Source organism: Alligator sinensis, unplaced genomic scaffold, assembly GCF_000455745.1.
Source record: "Alligator sinensis unplaced genomic scaffold, ASM45574v1 scaffold157_2, whole genome shotgun sequence".
NCBI classification, from domain to species: domain Eukaryota; kingdom Metazoa; phylum Chordata; order Crocodylia; family Alligatoridae; genus Alligator; species Alligator sinensis.
Window position 1 is genome coordinate 2,004,401 of NW_005842107.1, and position 23,912 is coordinate 2,028,312.

At 42.5% G+C, this 23,912-nt stretch overlaps 1 long non-coding RNA gene across 2 annotated transcripts in view; it reads right to left on the minus strand.

Annotated features, from left to right (window-relative positions):
* The window catches only part of LOC102386421, a 129,098-nt gene extending 106,333 nt beyond the window's left edge, over positions 1-22,765 (minus strand). For both annotated transcript variants that reach the window (XR_323938.1, XR_001358086.1), the window contains exon 1: positions 22,723-22,765. This is a non-coding gene — a long non-coding RNA (uncharacterized LOC102386421). The remainder of the gene's footprint in view (positions 1-22,722) is intronic.
* Between the last annotated feature and the right edge of the window lie 1,147 nt (positions 22,766-23,912).

Genomic DNA, 23,912 nt, shown 5'->3' on the forward strand with positions numbered 1-23,912 from the left:
GAAAGCTGACCAGCCTACACCGCGACCACCTTGGGTGTAAGTAAATAATCTTTTCAATCAACCATTACGCCTCCGTGACTGATTCTAGCTCGAGCATACCATACCGCGCCGCGGTTTTCTCCAGCCCCACGTGCCTGGGCTGCTGGCCACAGCCTGTGTGCACAAAGACGGGCCCGGCTTGCCCCCGGCTCGCACATGGCGACCCAGATGGGATCAGGAGAGGGCCCGCACAACATCCACCCAAAGAACCTTGCCTCACCAGTCAAAAGACTCAAATGTTTTAAATCCCTAAATTTTCTGCAATAGCCTGTTTTTATAGCCCAGTATCTTATACCAACAAAGACAGACCTAGGTTGACAGTGTAAATTAGGACAAGGAACACATATCCCATTTGAATGCAGGACAATGGTGGAGACTTTCCAAGCCATGATATGTTAGGTACATTAGCTCGCAGATGTGCTTTAACCTGCAAAAGGGACCCTCTACTCTGGATATATATGTCAGATTGCTAACTACAACTCTAGCCAACATAGATCTATTTCAGTGGTCCTGAACCTAGCACATAGATTGACTTCACTAGATTTACTCTGGGTATTTCAATAGCAAGTATTTTAGAATTCAAAACAAATTCTGAACCTTTTCCCCTCAATTTATTATATTTTGGGAGCCAATCCAAACTTTATAAAGCAACAAATATATTTAATAGGAACCAAAAGATATATGCATGTATGACACCATAGTTTTTTTTTTTTAGGGTGAAGTTACATGTTACACTTAAACCATATGAAGGGCATTTAAAGCATGAGCATTCACACATTAAAACTCATTAACTTGTGCTGAGTGCCCTCTGAGCATCTCAAACTTATACCAAGTTTATACTCAGGCAAGGGCTAATTCTGAGCAGTACTACCTAGCTAATATTAGGATAGCTTCGGTCTGCTCCACAGAGAGAAAATGAGCAATTTGCCATCCCCCAGCATCCCAAGATAAATCACTTCCAGCCCCCACTTCCCCCACACTTGGAGCAAGGATTGAGCTCAGGTGTCCCAGCTTCTCACCACACCTGCTTGCTAGCCCTCTAGTGGCAAGTCAAATCTGTGCAGGAAAAAAACAGTATTAACTCTTAATATGCAATTGCTCACAAAATATTCTAGCTTTAACACTGCTTAAGTGTTCCACTAATTTAGTATCGTCTAAATGTAACTTCACCCTGTGGCTGTGGGTGAAGTTACACAACAGAAGGTAAAAGTGGCCATTGAAGAACTGACTGGACTCATAAGTAGGAAGTTCTATGGTTACTTCTCCTATAAATTTCCTATGACCATAAAGTTGATTTATCCAACAAAGATTGAAGAGCATCTTCATGTTTAAATTCTAAGTCATAGAAATACACACTTGTTCCTTTATCCAAAATTTTGATCCAAAATCATTTGTCTCTAATGAATCTGAGATCAGCTTCTGAGAAGAACGATGGGGATTATGCCAGAGCGACCTCATTAGTGCACTTCCAAGTCTGAAGCATATCAGTGGACTTAGGGCGGGGTAAGACATGGGTACAAGAGGTCAAAATGCCAGGCCCTACCACTGCAGTGATATAAGCAAGCCCCTAGAAGCTTAAATATCATTAGACATATTAGGTGGCACAAAAAGTAGCCCAAATTGTCCAGTAGGGCTGTGCAAAGCTTTGGTCCCTGGTTCGATTCGGCTGAGATTCAGCGGCCAAATCTCTGAATCTGAATCAAATCAGAGGACCCTTTAATCTCTCTGAATCGAATCAGAGGACCCTTTAATCTCTCTGAATCAAATCAGAACCCTCCAAATTGATTCGGAGAGATTCAGACATGGGAGACAGCTTTAAATGTTTTTTCTACATACCTCTGGGTACCAGGAGGCTCATGAATGCCATGATGCTGGGGCACATGGAGAGTCCCACAGAAGCACGGGGGGCTCCTCAGTGCGCTCGGCAGCAGACCCGGAAGTGGCCCGGAAGCACTTCCAAGTCCACCAGGGAGCACACTGGGGGGGCCCCTGTGTCCCCCTGGCTCGGTGACTGGTGCCTCCTGGGTCTGGGGAGGGCACCTGGGGTTCCCCTGTGGCTGATTGCTGAGCCGGGGAGGGACAGGGGGGCCCCCAGCGCGCTTCCCAGCAGACCCAGAATTGGACTGGAACTACTTCCAGTCCACTTCCAGGTTCACCACTGAGCACATGGAGGGCTCCCCCATACTCCTGTGGGATGCTGCATGTGCCCCAGCATTGCAGCAATCACGAGCCATGCCTGCTACCCCAAGGTATGTAGAAAAAAAAACATTTAAAGCTGTGTCTACGTCCTAATCACTGATTCTCTGAATCAGCATCAAATCTTCAGATTTGGATTCAGCTGAATCGAATCAGGGACAGTGATCCAAATCAAAAAAAAAAATTAAAATCACTGTCCCTCATTTGGGCCAAATCTGAATCGAGTTGGGCCTGCTTCATACACCCCTATTGTCCAGCATGTTCCAGACAGGCATAGGGAAAAGCTTTCTAGTACTACAAGGTGATGAACTGACCAGAGGGTCAACTGTTTTAGACTGGGTTCTGACCAACAGGGGAAAATTATTTTTAAATAAATAAATAAATAAATAAAAGGTGGTCTATAATTTAGATGGAAGTGATCACAAACTGAAAAGCGAGACAGACAAACAGCAAAATAAGAATAATAAGCTTCAGAAAAGCCAATTTTAAAACCCCAGAGGATTAGACAATAAGGCCCCATGCACATATAATGTAAAATAAAAGGAGTACAGGACGGCTGGCTATCCTGAAGAAACTGGGTACACAATTGCCACCCACTGTGAGGCACAGGAAAGCCAGGACAGATTGTAAGGGAGTGTTTGTTCTGCACAACAAGAGTTTTAATGATGGGGGGTGGAAATTCAAGAGATTCCAACAAAAAATGCAAGGTGGGAACCAACAGTAAACATTTACTTAAAGGAACAGCGCATGCACAGAGAAACAAAATAAAGGAGGCAAAGATGCATGAATTACAGCTGGCAAAGAACGTTAATATGGAGGGGTTCTACAAGTAAGAAAGATAATGGAAACTGTGGGGCCGCTGATTAATAGGCAAGATGAATTATATCCAGAAGACATGGAAAAGGCCAATCAGCTCAATGGCTACTTTGCTTCCATCTCTACAAAAAGTTCAAATACGAACAGGTTGTTGGGAAAGTCGACATAAACAGAGTGGATGAGGGGATGCAGAACAAAGACATCAAAATATATTTGACTGGTTTGAACGAATTCAGTCAGCAAGGCCTGATGAAACGTGCCTCACAGCACTGAAGGAAATAGCTAACAATATCTTGGTGCCATTAGCAGTCCTCTCTGAGAAGTCACAGAAGGCAAGTGAGCATGCAGAAAGCTGCAAAAAAACCAAATGGTGCCCATCTTAAAAAAAGGGGGAAGGGAAGAAAACCTTCAGAAAAACCTGGTCAACTTGACTTTAATACATGAGAAGTTATTCAGAGATTTTTAAAATAAGCCAATTTGTAAGCATTCAAAGGATAAAAACGTGGTTACTAGCAGCCATCACGCATTTGTTAAAAACAAGCTATGCCAAACCAATATGGTTTCCTTTGTTGACATAACTGGATTAGATGATAAAGGGACCGCAGAAGACATAATACATCCAGTAAGGCTTTCAGCACAGTACCTCATAACAGTATCGTAAGTAAGATGGAGAAAGGTAGATTAGAAGGAATTACCATGCAGGGGATGCAAAATTTTTTGAGAGACTATAGGCAATGAGTAGTAATGATCAGCGTCAAACTGGGAAGAAATAGTGAATGGGTCTCGCAGTGACTGGTCCTAGGTCCAGTGGTGTTCAACATGTCTTTTAATTAATTTAATGTCAACATTAATTACTTGTAAAAAGAGGGGAAAACAAACTCACCAGATCTACCGCTGACAAAGTTTGGTGGGACAGGAAACACTTCAGAGCAAGAGTCAGCAATGTTTGAAGAAGTGACTGTGGGCTCCAAGCGTGGGCTGCTTCCAACCCACCTCTGCTGCAACTGCAACTGCAGCCACAGCCACATTCACAGTCCTAGCCACAGTGACCGCTCCCTCCCACAGCACCACTCCCATGGCTGCTCTGCCAAAATTTTGGCTAAGTTGCCTACCACCAAAGTCGCTTAACTCAATGGGCCACGTAAAATGGCTCCAAGGGCTAGATCCAATCCAAGGGCCATAGGTTGCTGAACCCAGCTTTACAGGATTGTTTTGGATATGAGTTCTCTTAATAAACTGTACTTCTAGTCTGGAAACAGTAAAATCCAAACAAAGATACATGCGAGGCACTTCACCTTTCAAAAGAGGGGGTGGAGGGAATCACAATTATGAATGTGGGGCAGCAAACTGCTGAGAAGAATTAATGAGTTAGAGCAGATCACAAACTAAACCCAGGAGAGCAGCATGATTCTGTTGTAAAAACAAAAAAAAACAAAAAAACAAAAAAAAAACCCACAAAAAAACCAAAAGTAAATGCCAGCGTGAGTTGCAGTACCAGAATCATCGGATTCAAGATGCATGAAGTAATAGTACCCCTGTATTTGGCACTGGTTGGGCCTCCACTGAAGTACAGCGTCCAGTCTTGGGCACCACATTTTAAGAAGAACGTGCACAAATTGAAGAGCAGCAAAGATGATCGAGGGTTCAGAAAGAAAGGAAGCTGCACGAGGAAAGGCTGAGCGAGTTGGGAGTGTTTAGTCTGGAGAAAAGATTAAGACATGATAACTGTTCTCGGATATTTGAAGGGATAGTACAAATAGGAATCTAACCAAGTTGCAGTGAGTGAAAGGGATTTTTGTGGGCTACTTATGGTGCACTGAGCTGATTTCATGGCCTTTCCACGGCGAACCCACCCCACACCACTGATTGTCTGAGGGGGCCTGGTGGCCCCACCCCTCACCACTGATTACCCAAGTGGGCTGTCCATCTTGTGACTCTGCCCCCCATCACTGATTGGCTAAGAGGGGCAGGGTCATGTGTTGGTTAGCCTTCAGCCAATCAGCAGCAGGATGGAGGTGCCATCTTGACTGCTCCCCTTCATGCCAGTGGCTCCCTCACCCCACCCCTGGCAGTCTGTGAAACCAGGCAGCAATGGCCATGAGGACTGATGGCTCCCACTGGGGAGCCAGCATTATATTTTTAGTAAGGTTTTTTTTTGTTGTTTTATTTTTAGTTATTTCATGGATTTCATGGACAGTGCCCAGTTTTGCAAACAATGCCCGATTTCTTAATTTCCACAAAATCTGCAAAAATCACAAATTAAGTAAATCCCTAGCTATGAAGGTCATGGGAAACACATATTCTCCCTATCAGCTAAGGAAGGACAAAAAACAAACAAAAAAGCCCAATGGCTTTAAATCATGGGAAGACAAATGCAGGTTGAAGCCTATGAAAAACTTCTTAAATGTCAGACAAGCCAAACAGAGGAACCAGCTGCTTAGGGAAAACTGTAGCATTACCTTCCCTGGAGATTTTTAAGAACAATCTGGATAGCATCCACTAGGGGTGGTTTAGGTACAGTAAAACCTATGTCCGTACTGAAGCTTGGACCAGCTGACCCTTGAGGTCCCTTCCAGTCCTATGATCCCATCTCAGTGCCTTCTCCAATATTGGTGCAACCTCCTCTCCTCCCAAGCTTTAAAAAGACCCACTCTAGATCTGCACTCAGTATGTACCGAGACTCTAGCGGGTTTTTAACACCAGGAGGTGGTGTTGAATCTGCTTCTATTAAGAGGCAAGGAAAGGTCAGAATGGTAAGAAGAAGACAGTAGAGAAGAAAAACAAATTCAACCTAAATGGGGAGGTTTAAGAAAAAAAAAAAAAACTGTCTTAGCCCTCTTGCTTTAAAAATACATCCATTTCTGCTCTGATGATCCAGTAACTTACATTGCTCTTTAGTCTCATAAGTTTGGCATGCATAGAATATGTTTAGGAAAATTCAAGGAGTGTCTTACCAGGTACATCCCACCCAAATTCATCTCTCACCCCTAGCTCTCTAAGTTCCTCTCTATCCAAAATAGGCTCTTAAAAGATTTTAAACCATTATAAAGGGATATTAATAGGCAACTCACAAAGGGGTTTTATTGTTTCAGTGAGTAAGCAAATTTATTTCATTACTCTTGATATACAGCCTCATTAAGTTTTCATAAAGGATCTGCGTTAATAAAGTCACTGCTCTCTCCTAAGGGAAAATGGTGGTGGAGGCATCTCAGGTGGTGCTAATGTTCACAATTAATGAAACTCACAATGAAAAATTCTATTTCTGAAGGAGAGAGCTAACAATGGGGTACATGACCTGTTTTGACAGGACATAGCATAGAAAATCATGCCATGAAGTGTTTCTTCCTTTCTAGGGTGCTATAGTTATTAGGTTCTTAATAGAATAAAAACTTAACACAGCAAGGACTTCTTTAATGAGTGTCCCAGGGCTAGTGCTTTGTTCGTACTCATCAAGCTTCAACATATCAAAGGGAAACAAACAAAAACAGAGAAAGAGAGATAGCACTTCTCAAATTTGGGGGGGTATATATAATATATGCACATATGTATTACACTTACACGTGAGTGTATATCTCAACAGGTTTTATTCCTTCTTCTAGATTAATTGGCAGGGTAACAAGGATCTTTCTGCCAAGCCAACACAACTTCTAAACTCTTGCTCAATCTATATACATCCATCCAGGTGACAGAGATATCATGGACTTTCTCTCCACTTCAAATGACGAAAGATTTCTCTGTATTACAAAGGAGTCTCCCGAGTGCCCAATGGCCAATATGTTCATTACACCAGAAAACATAATTGTATTTCTCCATGATATTCATCCTCTTATATTTTAGTAGTACCATATGAGGTAACTCCATGAGGGTCTGTTGTGTCACTTCAGCCATTTATTAAAAGACACAGATATGTGGGCATATCAAACAGAATGATATCGCATTAGTGTTTTATTTCTAGGTCCTTCATTTGTTTCTGAACTGCAGGGGAAGTCCTGCTAGTAAAAGAGGCATTGTTTTGGCTATATTTAGTAGAGATGATTCATTTCAGGAAGCTTAAATGTCACTGCTCTGAATGCAGTAGAAGATAAAAGGACTGGAATTTTGACCACCAAGGAACAAAATTATCTTTTCAGGATGCAACTAAACAAAATCTCTTAAGGCTCTGGGGCTAGGGGCAGATATTGAAAAAGCCTGAGCTTGAATTGATTCAGCCTGTGTAGGTTAGTCTAACCTGCAGAGATTGAACCAATTTGCAAGTGGACAGACATTCACTTTTGATTCAGGAAATGCAGGCACATGCCTGCAGTGGCTCAGACTAGAAGCTGGGGGGAGCTAGAGCAAGACCTCCTTTCCCTTCCCCAATGCTGAGCAGAGGAGGGGGTATGGGGGTGGGGGGGAGGGAGTGGCCAGGACCCAGCAGGCCTAAACTCCCACCCTGACCTACACAGTCCCCAGCTGGGGTGTGCCTGGAGGGGGAAAGGGAAGTAGCCTATGCCAGGCATCTGCCCCCACCCCCTGCTCACTGCTCAAGGGGCAGGAGTGTAGACCCTGGACCCCAGCTAGTACTCTCAGGCAAAGTGGACGGAGGGAGGGAGGACTGCACACATCTATTGATGATACTGAGCTTTTCAGTGTGAAGCAGCAAGGAGAGGGAGATTGTCTGCAGCAAACTGATGAAACTCACGGGTCCCATGCATTGGAAACCAGGTCATTTCTCACACCTCTATCTGTCCCCTCTTAAACACTGTCAGACTGTGGCCTTTAAAGCAAGCCAGCAGGGAGCTTATCAGAACACAAAGCTCATCAGCCCATCAAGAAAACAAAAAACAGCTTTTTTCAAGGCATTTGTAAGGAAGAAAGGAGGGACATTACCAGCTGACCTGCTGATTAATTCCAAAAAGCCCTGAGTGGACACGGTTCTGTCTACCCATGTTCCAGTGAAATTGGAGACACACACACACACACACACACACACACACACACACACACACACACACACACACACACACCCCCTCAGCATTAGCTAGAATGGGGGTGGCTTGACTATGGCCAGATGTCGGCTGGGGTCTGTGCCACTGGAGTCTGTGCTGTGGGAGAGGGGAGTGGGGGGGGGAAGTCCCTGCTTGAGCAGTGAGTGGCAAGGAAGGCAGGGGGAAGCCAGGAAGATGCTGCTGTGCTTGCAGTCCTTCCCCTCCTCAACCAGCCGGAGCTCCAACTAGGGAGGCAAGGGGCTGGGCCAGCCCTGCTCTCTAGAGCAGGCAGCCCACCCCAGGCCAGTCCAACCCAGCCCAGGGTTGAAAAGCATGCTAGAATGCTGGGGCACTCTGGTTTAACTTAAACCAGGAAGGAGTCTGGGACACGAGTTCCAAAAACGGGTTTGACCCAACTCAGTTAAGTCTGATATATCAACCAGGTTTATCTTAAACCAGTTTTGGCCACTTTGACACTGGTTTATGCGTACTGAACTTATGTTCCATTGCAGGTTTAAACCAGTTTATGTGCAACTTCTGTCCCTAGCCTAGAAGTCACAGGTGTGAAGTCTTGCCAGAGGTACTGCTTTTAGACTAATGGTGGTTAGGAGCAAGAGCAAGCTGCTATTCAGTATAGTGGGAGATTTTCTATTAACTTTAAAGGAAGTGAGATTGAGACCCATGTGTATCATGCAAAAGTGATGCTTTAGGCCTGATTCTCCATAGTCATGCACAGCTGTGCAAACTGAATGAGAGGTAAATGTACAGAAGCGACCTATTTGAGTAGCTGTTTACAACCACTTTACACTCTTTTCACTTAAAGGGCAATGACAGATGTCGGCACGGGCGAGTGTGGGGGGGGGGGGGAGCGGGGATCATTCTACTGGAAGCAGCAGCACATTACTTCAACCTGACACTGCAGTATCTGTATAGATCAGGCTTTCTTGGCGCATTTAGCTCAATCTGATTCAATCAGCTATTAGATAAAAGCCCCCAAAAGCCCCACTAAAATGCCGGATCTCTATAGATGTTGGGAAAGCCAGGTACAACTAACAGGCTGCCTCTTCTGAGCATGTGGTGGGCTCGGCATGGGAGTTTAAAATAGAGTTTAACCAAGTTTAAAATAAAGCACCATTTTGTTTCCCCCCCACCCACCCCCCTGCCCATGTCTGCAAGCAGCCAATGTGACTAACAAGTAGGCAAAGCGGTGAAGACTGTGGCTTCTTAGGAGAAGACAGAAGTGACCATTTTCATCCCATCTGGCATGAAAGCACTCTACAGCCATGACCAAACACAAGTGCACAGCTACAAAGTGTTTTGAAAGGGCCTAATCCTGCGAGAATCTGAACCCTCATTGCAGAGTGCCTTTCTGTAAAATGCCATTAGTTGGACCCGGGAGCTGCCCTTCCGTCTGCACCTCTTGTTTCTACAAGCAGATTCCCAATATACTTCCTTTTGAAAAACCTTGTCCTTGTCAATTTACAAACAACACTAAATCCATCTTAATGGGAGTGGGAGAGACCCAAATACAAATGGTCCCTTATTTGCAGAGTGCTTGATAAAGGAGGAAACCAAAATGGGTGATGGGGACAATTACAAAGAGCAAGTTTGCTTTTCTCCCCAAGTAAATAAATGAAGACGAGGGAACGAGGAAATAAACCGAATAAGGAAATGAATTTAGTCCAGCAAAGACATTATTGTCCACAAGCAGAAAGGAGATAAAAGCTGCCAACTAAGTGAAGTGAAGGGCCAAGCTCACACTTGAGAAGCAGGAGAACTAAGTGCTTATTAAAAAGTCAGAAATCGGACAAGAAAACATGCAGGGGACAAGGTTAAATATAATCAAAGAGAAGGATTGAAAGAAGGTCAATAACTGCATGGAGAGGAAAGGAAGATGAATAGAAAATTGTTCTGGACCACCACAAACGTCTGCTCAACAGGAAGGTATTGATGGGATTTGAAGTGACCAAGAAAAATGTGAAAGATGTGCCCTCCTCACTTGCACAAAGTGAGTCACGAAAGAAAGAAAAGGCAAAGTCAACAAAACCTCCTTCCACTAGGCAGGCCTCAGAAACTCGCAGGAGGTAGACTGTAGCTGGAACATAACAATTTGGGGCTAGATATAGTTTTCTTTGTATAACCCTCTCACCAGATTTTTATGATCCAAGGCAGCTTATTGCACTGATGATGCGATTAGAAACAGGAGCTTCTGGGGGTATTTTTAACCACAGAGAAATGTTAACTTATTTTAAGAGCAAACTTACTTGAGAGCAACAAACTTGGTTAGAAACCCTCCTAAATTCCTAGTAGGTTATTTATATTGCTCGTTTAAATTTCCAGTAGGTTAGTTATATTGCTTGTCTAAAGAACCTGAATGCCAGGTGCTTCATTAACCCAGTCAGAAAAGCAAAAACTGAAACTGTAGTGACCTGTTAGTAAAGAAACAGAAGTCCCACTCCTCTGTTTTCTCAGTTTGTGCCCAAAAGGCTCCAGAGCACAACTGAATTATTATAAAATTATTTGCCGATTAACAGAAGAAAGGGGCTTGCCAACTACTCTCTTTGCTCTATATACACCAATTAAATAAATTGTGTTTAAAGGTGCATATCTCCTGTGCCTTATCAAAGCCAGTGCCCAGTAGATAAGCATCCACAACACCAACACCTCCATGATACACGGGCACTGCTGTTGGTGAAGCCTCTACAGGCCTGATCTGACAGCACAGCTATGGAGATCAACTCATTCTCTCACTTCTGAGGTGATGGTGCCTTGGCCTCAGGCAGGGCCAGAGAGAGTAGGGAAGTGTGCCATATAGCAGTCTATGCTATTATAGAGTCCAAGGCTTTAAATCCTGCATTTTTCTGGATTTCAAACTGTGCATATTACAGCGAATCAGGTAAGATCGCACTGCACAGCGGCACTCAGCTGTCGTGGTGATACCTACAAGTAGACTTCTTGCTCTTCTTGAGCCTAATAAAAGAAGTTTGTATTACAGGGCACATGCACATGGTTAATTAGCCCAGGCAGAGCATGACTCTAATGTAGGCAAGCTGCTACCAGTACCCAAACTAGCTTTTTTCAAAGGTACCTTGGGTATCTCTTATAGCACTGCATTTTGCTGTGTAGACATACCCATACTGGCTTAGTTAGTGTGACTGCATCTCCCTCTGGTGGTCAGAATAATGACCATAAGTCTTTCCTTCCTCACAGCTAAAAGGCCTCGTTTTGCACAAGTGGCAGATTTCTGCCTATTTGGTAGCGAAGGTCTCAGATCTAACCTGAAGAGGTCTGTAGTAACCAGTTATTTGGCAATAAATATAGCTTTTTTGATCAAGTGTTAGGGAAGAATTACAATATGATAAAAACCAGACCTTTTCCACATAAGCTCCTTGCTTTCTCTCATTAACATCCATTCCTACTTGATTGGGATGTTAGCCATGTAAAAAGCCAGAACGCAAGTAAAAAGATTTTGTTTTCATTTTTTCTCCAGTGCAGTCATCATAGAGCTGAATTCTTGCTCAGTATAAACGCAGCCTTCCTGACATACTTAAAGAGGTGAAATTAGAAGTGGATACTAAGATGACTGTTGGACAAGGCAATAGTGATGGATGACACCTGGGAAACAAATGGACAGAATGTCAAACAGCAAAAGTGACAAGAGAACATGAAATTGATGGCAGCTGTTTCAACCAGAACCCAGTCCTAACATGCTTTTTCAAAGCATCATTAACTTTAGCATAAAACTGTGTGCTATAGAGACTTTATTAGGCAGAATCACAGGTGTTGAAGATCCTGATGAAGTATTTTTCTGCCAGGAGTGTCCTTGTTGCACACGAACATGGTATACGGGTCTAAGATGAGCAATGGGGGCAGACTGGCTGAAAGTGTTAGTCTCGGATGCTTTTCAGCATTACAATTCAGAAAGTGGCCTTACCAGACAAAAAAAGATGATGTCCAATCAAGCAAAATTACAAACTGTTTACCTGGTAAAAAGGCAATGAAGTGTTTGTACTGGGGAGGTGGCTGATTGGAAGATGTGCTAAAAGGAGTTGCTTTTGGGGAAACAATGGGTGCCTGTAGACATGTGGGGAGGCTGCTCCAACGTGCTATGATTACAGCACCTAGCCGCAGATTCAATTAATCAAGTGTGCTGGAACATGCTAATTAGCATGCTCCAGCAGCCTCCACATTCCCTGTATCAGTGTCCCTGTGCTTCAAAATGGTGGCGGGGGCTCTTAAGCATAAAAACGCCCAATACAACTGCTGGGGCCTGTTCTGGTAGCATATCATCATGCACTGTAGTCAGGCCATGCTCTAGATACAGTTCACCAATGTCCTACACTATGGGTTTTCATCGTCACCTGCCAAGGAAGCAAAATGTGGATGTGGCATGCTATGCTGCTAGTCTTTGGCCAGGCTGGAGAGAAGATGACACGTGAGAGAGCAAACAATCCACCAATACATTTTCAATGTTTGATTTCCTTGCCTGAATTATTATTTTCCTTAAGTCAAGCCAAACAACTATTAAAGAAAACAAAAAGACTTAACAAAATAGAAGAAAATGTCCTATACAAATAGATAGCCAGATGAGCATAGCTAGCAAAAGCAATGAGCCCTGCTAACTTTATCAGTGATTTCCTTGGCAATTTTTGGTAATATCCTAGAATCCCTTAAAGGACATTCAACAAAAAGGTCACCTGAAAGTATTTGTAAAGATTAGGGGAGATCAGAATGTGTTTACGGGGCACTATTTGCCACATGCTATATTCACCGTCATGGAGGAAAGAAACAGCAGAATTAATCCTCACATCGGAAATTAGGATGATATTGTGCTGGATCACGTTCATGGATTATAAGATTTCCACCAGTCAATCCTGAGTTATTGCTCTGCAAATACTCAGAAACCTAATTTGATAGATACTCAGCAAAAAAAAAAAAAAGTCTACAATAGGAAATTGCTTTCTTCATGTGTCAGGATAAACATTCCATAGAAAGTAGACATTTAGCTTGACACCAATGAGTTCCCCTATTTTTATAAACGCTGGCTTTATTTCAGCCTTAGTCTTTGTCACTCTATTGTTATTAACCCTCCTAATAAGCACATCTCTTGCACTGTTAGCATGGATTATTTTGATGGGGAGGACAGGCAGGTTTGGGATGATGCATGGTTGTTTGCCCACCCCTCAACATCTTGATTAATTCAAATAAAATGAAATGTGGGATGAATTGCTGAAATGGAAAACTATCAAAAGGCAGTATATTTTTCTTCAATAGCATACTTCACAAGAGTATACGTCTACAACTTCCACTGTGAGCTAGTGGCCCTGCCTCAGTTACTTAGCACAAATTCATGTGTGGGATGCTTTGTGAAAACATGTACGTAATAGTCCATGGACAAGCCAAAAAAGAAACTGGGGGAAAAAAAACCTGGAGGTAAAATTTGGAAAAGCACCTCAGTGATTGAGGGGTTTCAGCCCCAAGTCCCATTGATTTTCACTAGCACTGAAACTACAAATGATGCGTTTTTAAAGGAATCCAAGGGAAGTTTATGCCAATGTCAACAACGTGAGGTTGGAAGGTACCTTCAGGGTCATCTAATCCAAGAGTGTCATACTCACCTCTCCCAATCCTGGGCTATAGCCAAACCATGGGGCTCTTCATTGGCCAGATCCTGATGCACTGGCAGGGCAGATGACAACAGCTACAAGAGTTAACACTATTCTCATCCACTCCTTGCCACTGATGCACATCCCCTAGGAGCCTCCATGCTTCAGCTTTTGATGGCCCCTGTATCCCTGGCCCTTCTGGGAGCCCCATGGCCTAGACACTATGGCTATATGGTGGCCCTGCAGGCCCTATATTTGACACACCTGATGTAACCCAACATCCACTGAATTTGGGCTCCAGCACTGGGATTTCATTACTAACTCACTCAGGTATCTCGGAAAAATCCTAACCCAATTGCCTGAGGCACTTATAAAAAACAGAGCTTTTTTTTTCCTCCCCAATGTTTGCTGACACTACCTGTCTGGGTCACAGCCCTTCCACAGAAAAGTGACACACTACCTTTGCCCTTAGTAATTGTCAGTCAATTATTATGTGCTTCAGTGGAAATAAACTTTAATGGCAAACAGACACTCTTAGCTCTTGAAAATATTATGTGCGTGTGTGTGACAGGAACAAGGAGAGGCAGAGAGAGACGCACACAATACAACTCTACTGTTTCTCCAAATTAACCAGAAGGAGCTTATCTGGTATCATGCCCTCTCTTCTTCACCTTCCTAGCCCTGTCTTTTACATCAGGTAATTCAACCCATCCTGGCAAATCAAAAATAACTATCATCAACTTGGTATCAGAGCCTGAAGATCCAAAACACTTAACAATCAGATCATGCTGTGAAGACCACCCCTTCTCTTTCAAATCATGGTGTCTAGAACAGAAGGGAAGAATCTTACTGTAGAAGTTGCTTTTAATAGCTTCTCATCCCAGCCAGTTCTGAGATTCTCAGGCATTACCCAGAGCCACAATTATTCTGTACTTTAAAAGGCTGTTCTGTTTAAAAGAACAGCCTTCTGCAGCATATAAGTAGTACAGAATGAGGAAAGTCCATGTGCTTTTTGCAAACAAAAAAAAAGGACAAAAATATATTTAATTCTGTTTATATGCTGCAGAAGGCTGTTCTTTTAAGTAGTACAGAATGAGGAAAGTCCATGTGCTTTTTGCAAACAAAAAAAAAGGACAAAAATATATTTAAAAAAAAAAAACAAACCATCTTTCCAAAGCAATGCCAACTAGATTCAACATTTACAGTTACTCTGTAATCCCCCCTAACATGCACATAAGCAAAGATTCAAAGAACACTGAAAAGGATAAAGAGCTCTGCTCACTAATAAGATATGAGCTCTCTCTCACAAAACTAATATCAAGATAGTAAGAACTGTCAGAAGAAGTGGAAGCTTCCTAGTGGGTACTTTTTTCTATAGGCTGCCTACTGGTTTGTTTTATGTGGCTCACCAATTTCTTCAGAAAATACTACCCATCTCTATGTCTTTTCTCTCCTCGTTCAATAAAAGTCCACTAGATAATGTCAAGAGTTGCAGGAGCTCCCAGACAATTTTCTAGCAAGTGATGAGTAACCAGCACTTCAAATTGGAAAGAAAAAAGTTTCTTACTGTTTCTCTTGAATAAGAGAATTGATTCAGAAATTTAAAACAATGAAATAAAAGGTCAGCAGAGAAGAGAACGAATAGCTTTAAAAAACCTAGTTAACCTGACCAAGATTTGAGACTTAATTTGAGACTTTGGCAACGCTTTCACTTACTCATTTTATAGTGTGTATTAGTGAAATTGCAGCTTCGCTGAGCTAGGCACTAAACAAACACAGAGCAAACGACATTATTTGTTCTGAAGAAGTTAGAGTGCATTAAGGAAAGACAGACGGGGTGAAGGAGCAGAGGGCTTGTGGAGATGAAGTGCCATAAAGCTGTGAAGTGTCACTGTACTCAGATCTCATCACTAGCCAATGGGCTAGGTACCAGCCTGTGTGGCTTCCTCAAATCCTAGCCCTGACAGGAGGGAGGTATTCATAAGTCAGTCTCAATTTTCCTCCGAAAGGACCATACTCAGGCAAGTGGCTACCTTGTAGGGCTGTGCAAAGCTTTGGGTGCCGATTCGATTCGGAGGAGATTTGGCCCGATGCAGTGTCCGAATCACCAAATCCGAATCGAATCAGGGGAATCAATAAAAAGTTCTGAATCGATTCAAAGCTCTCTGAATCAATTCGGGAAAGATTCAGAGAGTTTCAACGATTCAGGCAGTCCCCACCCGTTGCAGCAGGGAGCCGGAGCAGAATGCGGAGCTGTTAAGTTCCCGGCAGGGGGGAATCCCTGCTGCCCCTCACTGCCCCACGCTGCACGGCTGCCAGAGCTGGGGCGGGCAGGGCAGCCGTGTGGGGGCTGGGAATGCAGGGGGGGGGAAGTTGGGGGGTTCATGAAGAGCCCCCCCCCCACACACAGCTTGGGGTAGATGGGATCGCCCCCACCCACTGGGTAGCACCCGGTGAGTGGGGGCTTTTTTTCCTCCAAAGTGCTGGGAGCTGGGCCAGGCAGAGCAGCCATTTCTGGGGCTGGGAGAGCGGGCAGGGGATGGGCCTGTGTGATTCAGAGATTCAGCAGCAGCCGAATCTCCGTATTGGATTCAGCCAAATCGATTCAGGACAGTGATTCAAATCACTGAATTGAACCAGTGTCCCCCCAAATTGGCTGAATCTGAATCCTAGCCAGTTCACACAGGCCTACTACCTTGTGCAAATGCACTGAACCTGTAACTCATCTCTCTATTCTCCTTATTCCTCCCAAATGGACACACTAAATGAGAAGCGGGAATGCAAAAATCAACAGATTTCCAATCATTCTAATGCAAAACGTCCAACATAGAAACACATCCTGCTTTTGAGCGCAGAGGATTCCTTACCGCCAATACAGAGTGACTGAACATTTTATGGGCCCGATTATAAACCCTTTACTCATTTTTTGCACAAACTACTCATGAAAAGAACATCTCTGATTTTAAGGGGAATACCTACTTGTACAACTTGTACTTTGATTTGCTTACACTTGCCCACTGTATTTTTAGAGCTGTCTAGTAACAAGCAAAACCTGCCACCCACAATTAAACAATTGCCTGAAATCTAGCCCCTTTCACAATGCCCAAACAAGTGAATTAATTTAAAAACAAAAAACAAAACCCTAGATCCAATTGGCTGCATGAGAGCGAGTGGCAAAATTCCTCATAGATTCATAGACTGTAAAGTCAGATGATCCTGAAGGATCATCGTGTCCAACCCCCTGCCCCAGGCAGGTAAAGGACCGAGGTCAGACGACCCCAGTCAGACGCCTATCAAGCCTCCTCTTGAAGACCTCCACGTTAGGTGATAGCACCACCTCTCTTGGCGGCCCGTTCCAGATTCTGGCAACCCTTACTGTGAAAAATTTCTTCCTAATGTCTAACCTGAATCTACTCTCCACTATTTTGTACCCATTATTCCTAGTTACTAGTAGGGATGCCCTGGTAAATAGCGCATCTCCAACTCTCTGTTGTCCTCCCTTGATAAACTTATAGGCTGCTGCAAGGTCTCCTGTCAGCCATCTCTTGTGAAGGCTGAAGAGATCCAGTTCTCTCAACCTCCCCTCGTAGGGTTTTGTACGGAGGCCACTAATCAAATGAGTGGCCCTCCTTAACCTCAGAGATGCCATCAATCCCATTATTTCTAAAGTTAAAGTAATCCCCCTTGCTCATATCCCACAGCATCAGGTCTATCTCCCTGATAGACCCAGGGAGTATGTCCCTCTCATACTAGATACTTTTCAGGACAGGAAGTGCCTTAGTTTTCGCATGCCTATAGCACTTGGCACATTGGTGACATGTCACAAGTAATACACGGCAGCACTCAACTAGATGCAGGTTGAATCATTTCAAAGGTAAACAGATTTCAGCAAAAATATGATTGGGTCCAAATAAATTTCCTCTGAAAAAAAATATTAATTATTAGCAGCTTCCAGGGAATCCTACCTGGAAATGAAGACAACGGATTCAACAGACCCGGCTTAGCAGAACGCACACACCTGAGCTCAGTCTTGAGCAGCTGAGTCCCCTCATTAGTTTCAATGGGACCACTACATGCCTAAGTGTTTCTTTGCACCAGGGCCTATGAATCTGTCCATCAGTGACCTCCAGGCTTGTGAAAGAGTTAAGTGTCGATTTTTGAATCTTTGCATCCCCCACTTCCTTCAGAATTACATTTCAGCATTCCATTATGGCAAGTTTTACTAATGCTTGCCTATGGGGATATGGGTAATGGGACCATCTGACTCTTATCATAATTTGATTCAAACACATATTGCTTTTACATTTTATTTCTCTTTGCCATTCTGGCTTGTAACTGCCAACAGCAGGCTGAAATTTTACCTAAATGAGAGCATTTCTACTCAGTGAAAGAACATTACTCTGTGCCATTTGCTTAATAGTTCACATTACTGTGTAGGGAGTGTTGCATCCTAAGGCCAAGTTTCTGGTACCCGGTTTGTTAGAAGTTTCAAGGGCAACATAACGGCAGCCTTTGCATGGTAAAAACCTTATTGTCTGGGTAAAAAGCTGGTTTCACAGTTAGACTGGAAGTCAAGAAAAATCTGTCTTTACAGTATTCACACATGGGGCAGAGGTAAACAAATACCAGGCTTGTACAGGACCCGTGTGTTAATCATGTCACATAAAAAATATCCAGTATTAATGCCAGTCCTTGCAGCCATGATTAAACGGATTTTCTAAGGGCTGTACTCTGCCAGCCTTATGCTGAAGCAATAACAAGTCTCCTATACACAGCTTGACTATACAGAAATGCCCAGAATAGATCAGGGCCAATGGCCACCTGTGTCCCTAAACTTTTCAGTAGCCACCACCAGAGACATCAGAGGAAGCAGGCCAATTTCATTTTGGCACAAGTAGAAAATAAAAAAGTTCAAATCTCCTACCCCCATCTATTCCTCTAATATCGGTACGGACACCCCTGTACATCACCATGTCCCTTTTGTCTGGGTTTAGATACGTTATGGAGGATATCTTCCATCACCCCAGAAGACTGGATTTATCCATCTCGCATGTCTCTGTAAATAACCATGATGAGAAAGAAACAGCTATCAGTATCTTCTCATCCTAGTAAAAATCACAGTTAGCCACTAGGGCAGTGATTTAACCTTTTTGGACTCAAGGCACACCTCTATAACTTTGTGAATTGAGTGGCACACAATTTCAAAAATTAAATTTATATATTACATGGTTCACCTCCTTGCAGAGGGGCCAGGCAGGGATAAGCCTGAGCCTGTGTCATCTGCTTACCTCCTCCTACCTTAGGGCTCCCCTAGTCAGAAATCATTGCACTAGGGCCAAAAAGAGAGACAATAAAAATGAATATTTTAAAGTTTCTGATACAGAACGTGGGATGCACGAGTTTCAACATAGGCAGACAAGGTTCCTTGGGTGAATCTGATATCTTTTATTAGACCAACCCAAATTTGGGTTGGTCTAATAAAAGATATCAGATTCACCCAAGGAACCTTGTCTGCCTATGTCCTTAGACCAACACGGCTACAACCTACACTCCTGAGTTTCAATATCCCACTTGATTAATATTTTAAAGTCCTAACCCCTTTTGCCCTCAACCCTACCAGCTAATATTTGATAATATTTTCTCTTCTGAGGGGGCTGGTTATTTATGGATTTTCATAAATGCCTTGAATAGGATATGGAAATTTTCAGTTATTCCCAATCTAGAATTAGGGTTGGTATTGATTTAGGGAGCTGGGCATTTTTTAACCACCTATGTATTAGCTCTCTCATTCTAGGTTGAAATTGTTCCAGAAACTGTTTTTATTAATACATATCTCTCTGTACTTCTAAGCAGGTGATACAAGTTTGATCTTCAGCTTCAAACCCTGAGACCCTTAGTTGCTAGGAAACCAACAAATCTAATTTCTGTAGTTCTTATAACACAAAGATATAATTATATAGTGTCTCCTTAAAAGAAACCCACATCATATGTTTCTTAAATTCCCTTTTTTTTTTTTTTAAATAAATAGAAGCTTATTCTATTTGATTCTTCTAGATAAATAAAAAGGATACACCAATAATAAAATGATTGAATATGGTAAGAGAAGAAAGATGGAACATTATTTTATCTGAGTAATATTTCATCTGACTAATATTTCATTTATCTCATTGCAGGAATAAGAAATGAGTAAGTGAACAGCAAGTTATAAGGTCTTGAAATTTACTTCTAATATGGATTCTCAATTTTGTGTTTAATATTTCATTATTACGATTGTTGATCATTTCTGGTTCATGAGATGTCTTGGTAGACAATCAATCTAGTGTCCTTATGAGAAACATTATTCATAAACGTATGTAAAAGGTCTGTGCTTTCATTATAGCATAGCCAGTTAACAATCTATCTATGTATGCCCATCTGACCTTGCAATTACTGGCTTCTCCATATGATGCATTGCAATGGAGTTATTAATTCTACTTCCTTGGACTTTTATTCTTTGGCTTGGCAGGTCTACCAGGGAGAATAACATAGATTCCATTAATAACAATTATCAGTGACACAGTAGGAGCATGAATAACATTTCATTCAAAAAGTGATATTTTGTTCATGGCATAAGCAAATTTAAATACCCCCAGTTTCAGGAAACTCATTTCTTTAATCCATTATATCAAAGAAATGGTGATAGCTTATGCTTGCATAAGAGACGATGAATAAGTTCAACAATATTGAAATATAGAACCGAGATTCTCTGCACTAATTGTCTCATTTGTTCTCAATAAATGTCCATAGAAAAATAGCTATAAATCTAAAAAAGAAAAAAAAAAAAAATCAGAAAGTTAGTTTCCCTGGTTGTCACACAGCTTTTAAACATATCTAAACGCTGGTCACATGCTTCAAGTGTGATTTATACAATTTATAAAACAGGAACAAATATTGATCCAACTCTTAGGCTAACTAAGAGCTTCCAGAATAAGGGATTCCAAAGACCTTTTGGATCAAAAAGCTCTAAGACCTGTAGTACGTGCAAGCAGGGGCAGAACCAGAGGAGATGCAGTGGTGTGATCCCACCCATCTTTTAGATCATACCAATCCCGCTCAGATTCAGCTGGGAACTGTGGTGGCAGTGGCGACAGCAGGCCATTTCCCCCTCCCCAGCCAGTCCCCCCTCTAGTGTTCCCCGACAGCCCAGATACAAAGGCGGTGAAAGAACAGCTCCCCATACAGCTCTGGCTGGAGCAGGCAGGAGCAGCTGTGACAGCAGCAGCAGCAGGCAGATCTAATCAATCAAAACAACCAACTACAAACATCCTAAAGACCTGGAAACACCAAGCAACTGCCAAAACAATAGAGGAAGAAAGGGGGCCAGCCAGATGTTCTCAGGTCCAGCACATGGCCTCAGCAGCTCCTCCTCTGCATTCAGGACATCACAAGGAGCAGGATCCTCCATCATCTCCCACGGCATAAGAATTGTGCCAAGTTGGGCTCCCTCTACTCACCCAGGTGCCAGAACTTGGTACCAGTACTCCACAAGAGCCTTCTCCTGCTCCTTCCTAATGTTTTTATTCTTGTAGACGCCGAACACTTGAGCTACACTGAAGTGCTAAAGGATTAGCATTCAAATTCTAGCAGCGATGCAAGAACTCCCGTGCCATTCAGTTGCACACAGTGGCATTATTTCATCTTTTTTTAAAAAACACCCTAGGAAATTACATAAAATAAATCATAGTAAAATGAAGTTATTAAGGTTAAGTCAAACACGTGAATATTTTGAAATGTCAGATTTACAGTTACCATACTGCCTTATTGCCACTCCCTTTTGCATAGGCGTTATGATACAATCTTTAAACTTCATGTTCATAAACTATGTTTTTCTCCAAAGGCTATGCATACAGCAAGACAGCAGCCCAGGGGGTAAACAGCACACACAAGGAAGCAGAATTAAAGCTTGTGGACAACAATAAATTAAGCCTTTCTTACCTTTGAAGTGCTTGATAATGCAACTTCCAAAATTTGATCCATACTTTCTAGTAATGCAGACCTAAAAATATTCTTTAGGTATTTCCAAACAAGGATTAGAAGAACAGGGCTGAAGTCCTTGTCACTCTTGAGAATTCTCATATTAAGGCCTGATCCTCCTAACGACCATTACTCATACAAGTAGTACTGACAGAAACAATTCCATTGAAATCAATGGGAGCATGTCCTGTTCAGCTGAAGTTTTACCACCCGGGCCTCCCTGATCCCAGGTCAAATCTCAGACAGAACCAAGTAGTTCAGCTGCAAGAGAGAGGGGCGACACCAGCGCCCATGCATAGGCACAGGCAGGGGCATGTGTATGTAGATGCATAACTACCTCTTACTTTCATCACAGCATGCATGTGTATATACATGCATAACTACCTCTTACTTTCATCACAGCAACATTACAGGACTTCAAACATGCAAGACCATGACATCATGCCACAGTCATTAAGCTTTTAAAGACCAGTTGCCACTGGGGCATTTTGACTAATGACCCATATGCTTCTTCAATAAACAAGGTATTTGTATATATAATTATTCCCAGTAACAAAAGGGTAAAGTTGGCCCCACAGTGTCCATACTAGTGATTGCAGTCAGCTCCAGCTAATGTGTCAAGCAAGGGCTTATCAAAAATCTTCAGAAACCTAAGATGACCCAAACTAAGGCAAACGTTTGTGCAGCTAGTAGAGCACTTCCTGATGTAGTCAAAAGCATCACAGACTTCCCAAACTGTGGCCATCCGTTTACAACACTGCTATGCATTCTAGGAAGTGTAGCTGTGTTACTGTTTTAACTGCAGCATTACTATTTTAAGAGATGCTAGGAAAACTGATTTTCTCCCTCCAAACCTTATCTAAAGCTACAAAGTTTATCCAGACTCCTTGCCCATGTTCTTTATTTATCAATTCTAACCCTCCCATTTGCACCCGGATCCAATGGAAGCAAGACTTTAACAGAACAGAGGGTGCTAGAAATTGCTCTAAGCTGATAGAGAAAGACTCAGCCCAGTTTGATGCAGCTACTGCTAATCCACTTAAAGTAAAAAAGTGCATACAGGGCTAAGCAGAAATATACTGTACCTCAGTCACTCCTTTCAATGAACCAGACATGCTTATCCCCTGCAGGAGCAAATAAACTCTACACTAGTATGGCTTTGATTATCTAGCCTTATCATTTGAGTTACTTTCTACAGCTGTGGTGACTAAACCCTTTAATGCACAATTGAAGCAAGGTGCTTATAACAAAAGTATAAAAGTAGCATTGCCCACTCAAAAAAAAAATAAAAGGGGAATTCAGGTTATGTGACTGAGCACTGATGTGTAAGATCATTTATATAATTACACTACCCTGAAAGTATAACACCATAAAAATGACACTTCAGCCACCATTCATTTGCTACTTTAATCAGATTTCTTGAAGTACATCACTAAAAATAAATTTCCTCACGCAGCTGTAAAACGCAAGGATACACATTTATAGCACATCTAGAATGACGTGGCTGAAAATAGCAACGAACAGATTTGTTGTAGGTAGTTCAGAGGAAGAGTTGCTCAGAAAGAGAAGGCAAGTCTTGCAGAAGGTTGGAAAAGAGTGCTAGACTTCTCCACCTGCTCCATCTCATTAGTAGGAAAATAAATATTGCAAAGGCTGCAGGTTAATTACTGCCAACTCATTGGAGCAGGCGTCGCTCGTTAACTTCCCCCTCTGAATACAAGGCAGGTGGGACAAATCACCTGCAGGTACAGCCTGGAAAGGGAAATCTCAGAAAATGGCTTGGATCATTTACTGCTATCCTTGGAGTGCTGTGTTATTATTGAAACCAGACCTCATGTTGTGACTGTTTTTGTGAGACCTCTGTCAACTTACAAGCATCTTTCTGTACTGTGAAGGAAGTGGGTTCCTGTATTTGCTTGCTCAGCATGAGCTTCCAATGAATATTTATAACATGAAATATAGAGCACCAGAAAACATTAATTTCCATACTTTTGCCTCTGCAAAATGCACAGGCTAGAAATACTGAAGGAAAAATGGAACTGCAATGCCATTCTCCCTGTGCACATATCTAGGGCGGTGAGTAAGCTTATGTTCACACTCCCAGGTATAAATCTGCTGAGTGTCAGTAGCAGTAACAAAGACTGGCTTCAGTATGCCTGGGCTTTCAGTACTGAGAGCAAACTATGGCTAAAACCACACACAGTCATAATCCTACCTCTGAATCTGGGAAATTCAAATAAAACCCAACTTCACAGGTGGTTCTCCACACCTGCAA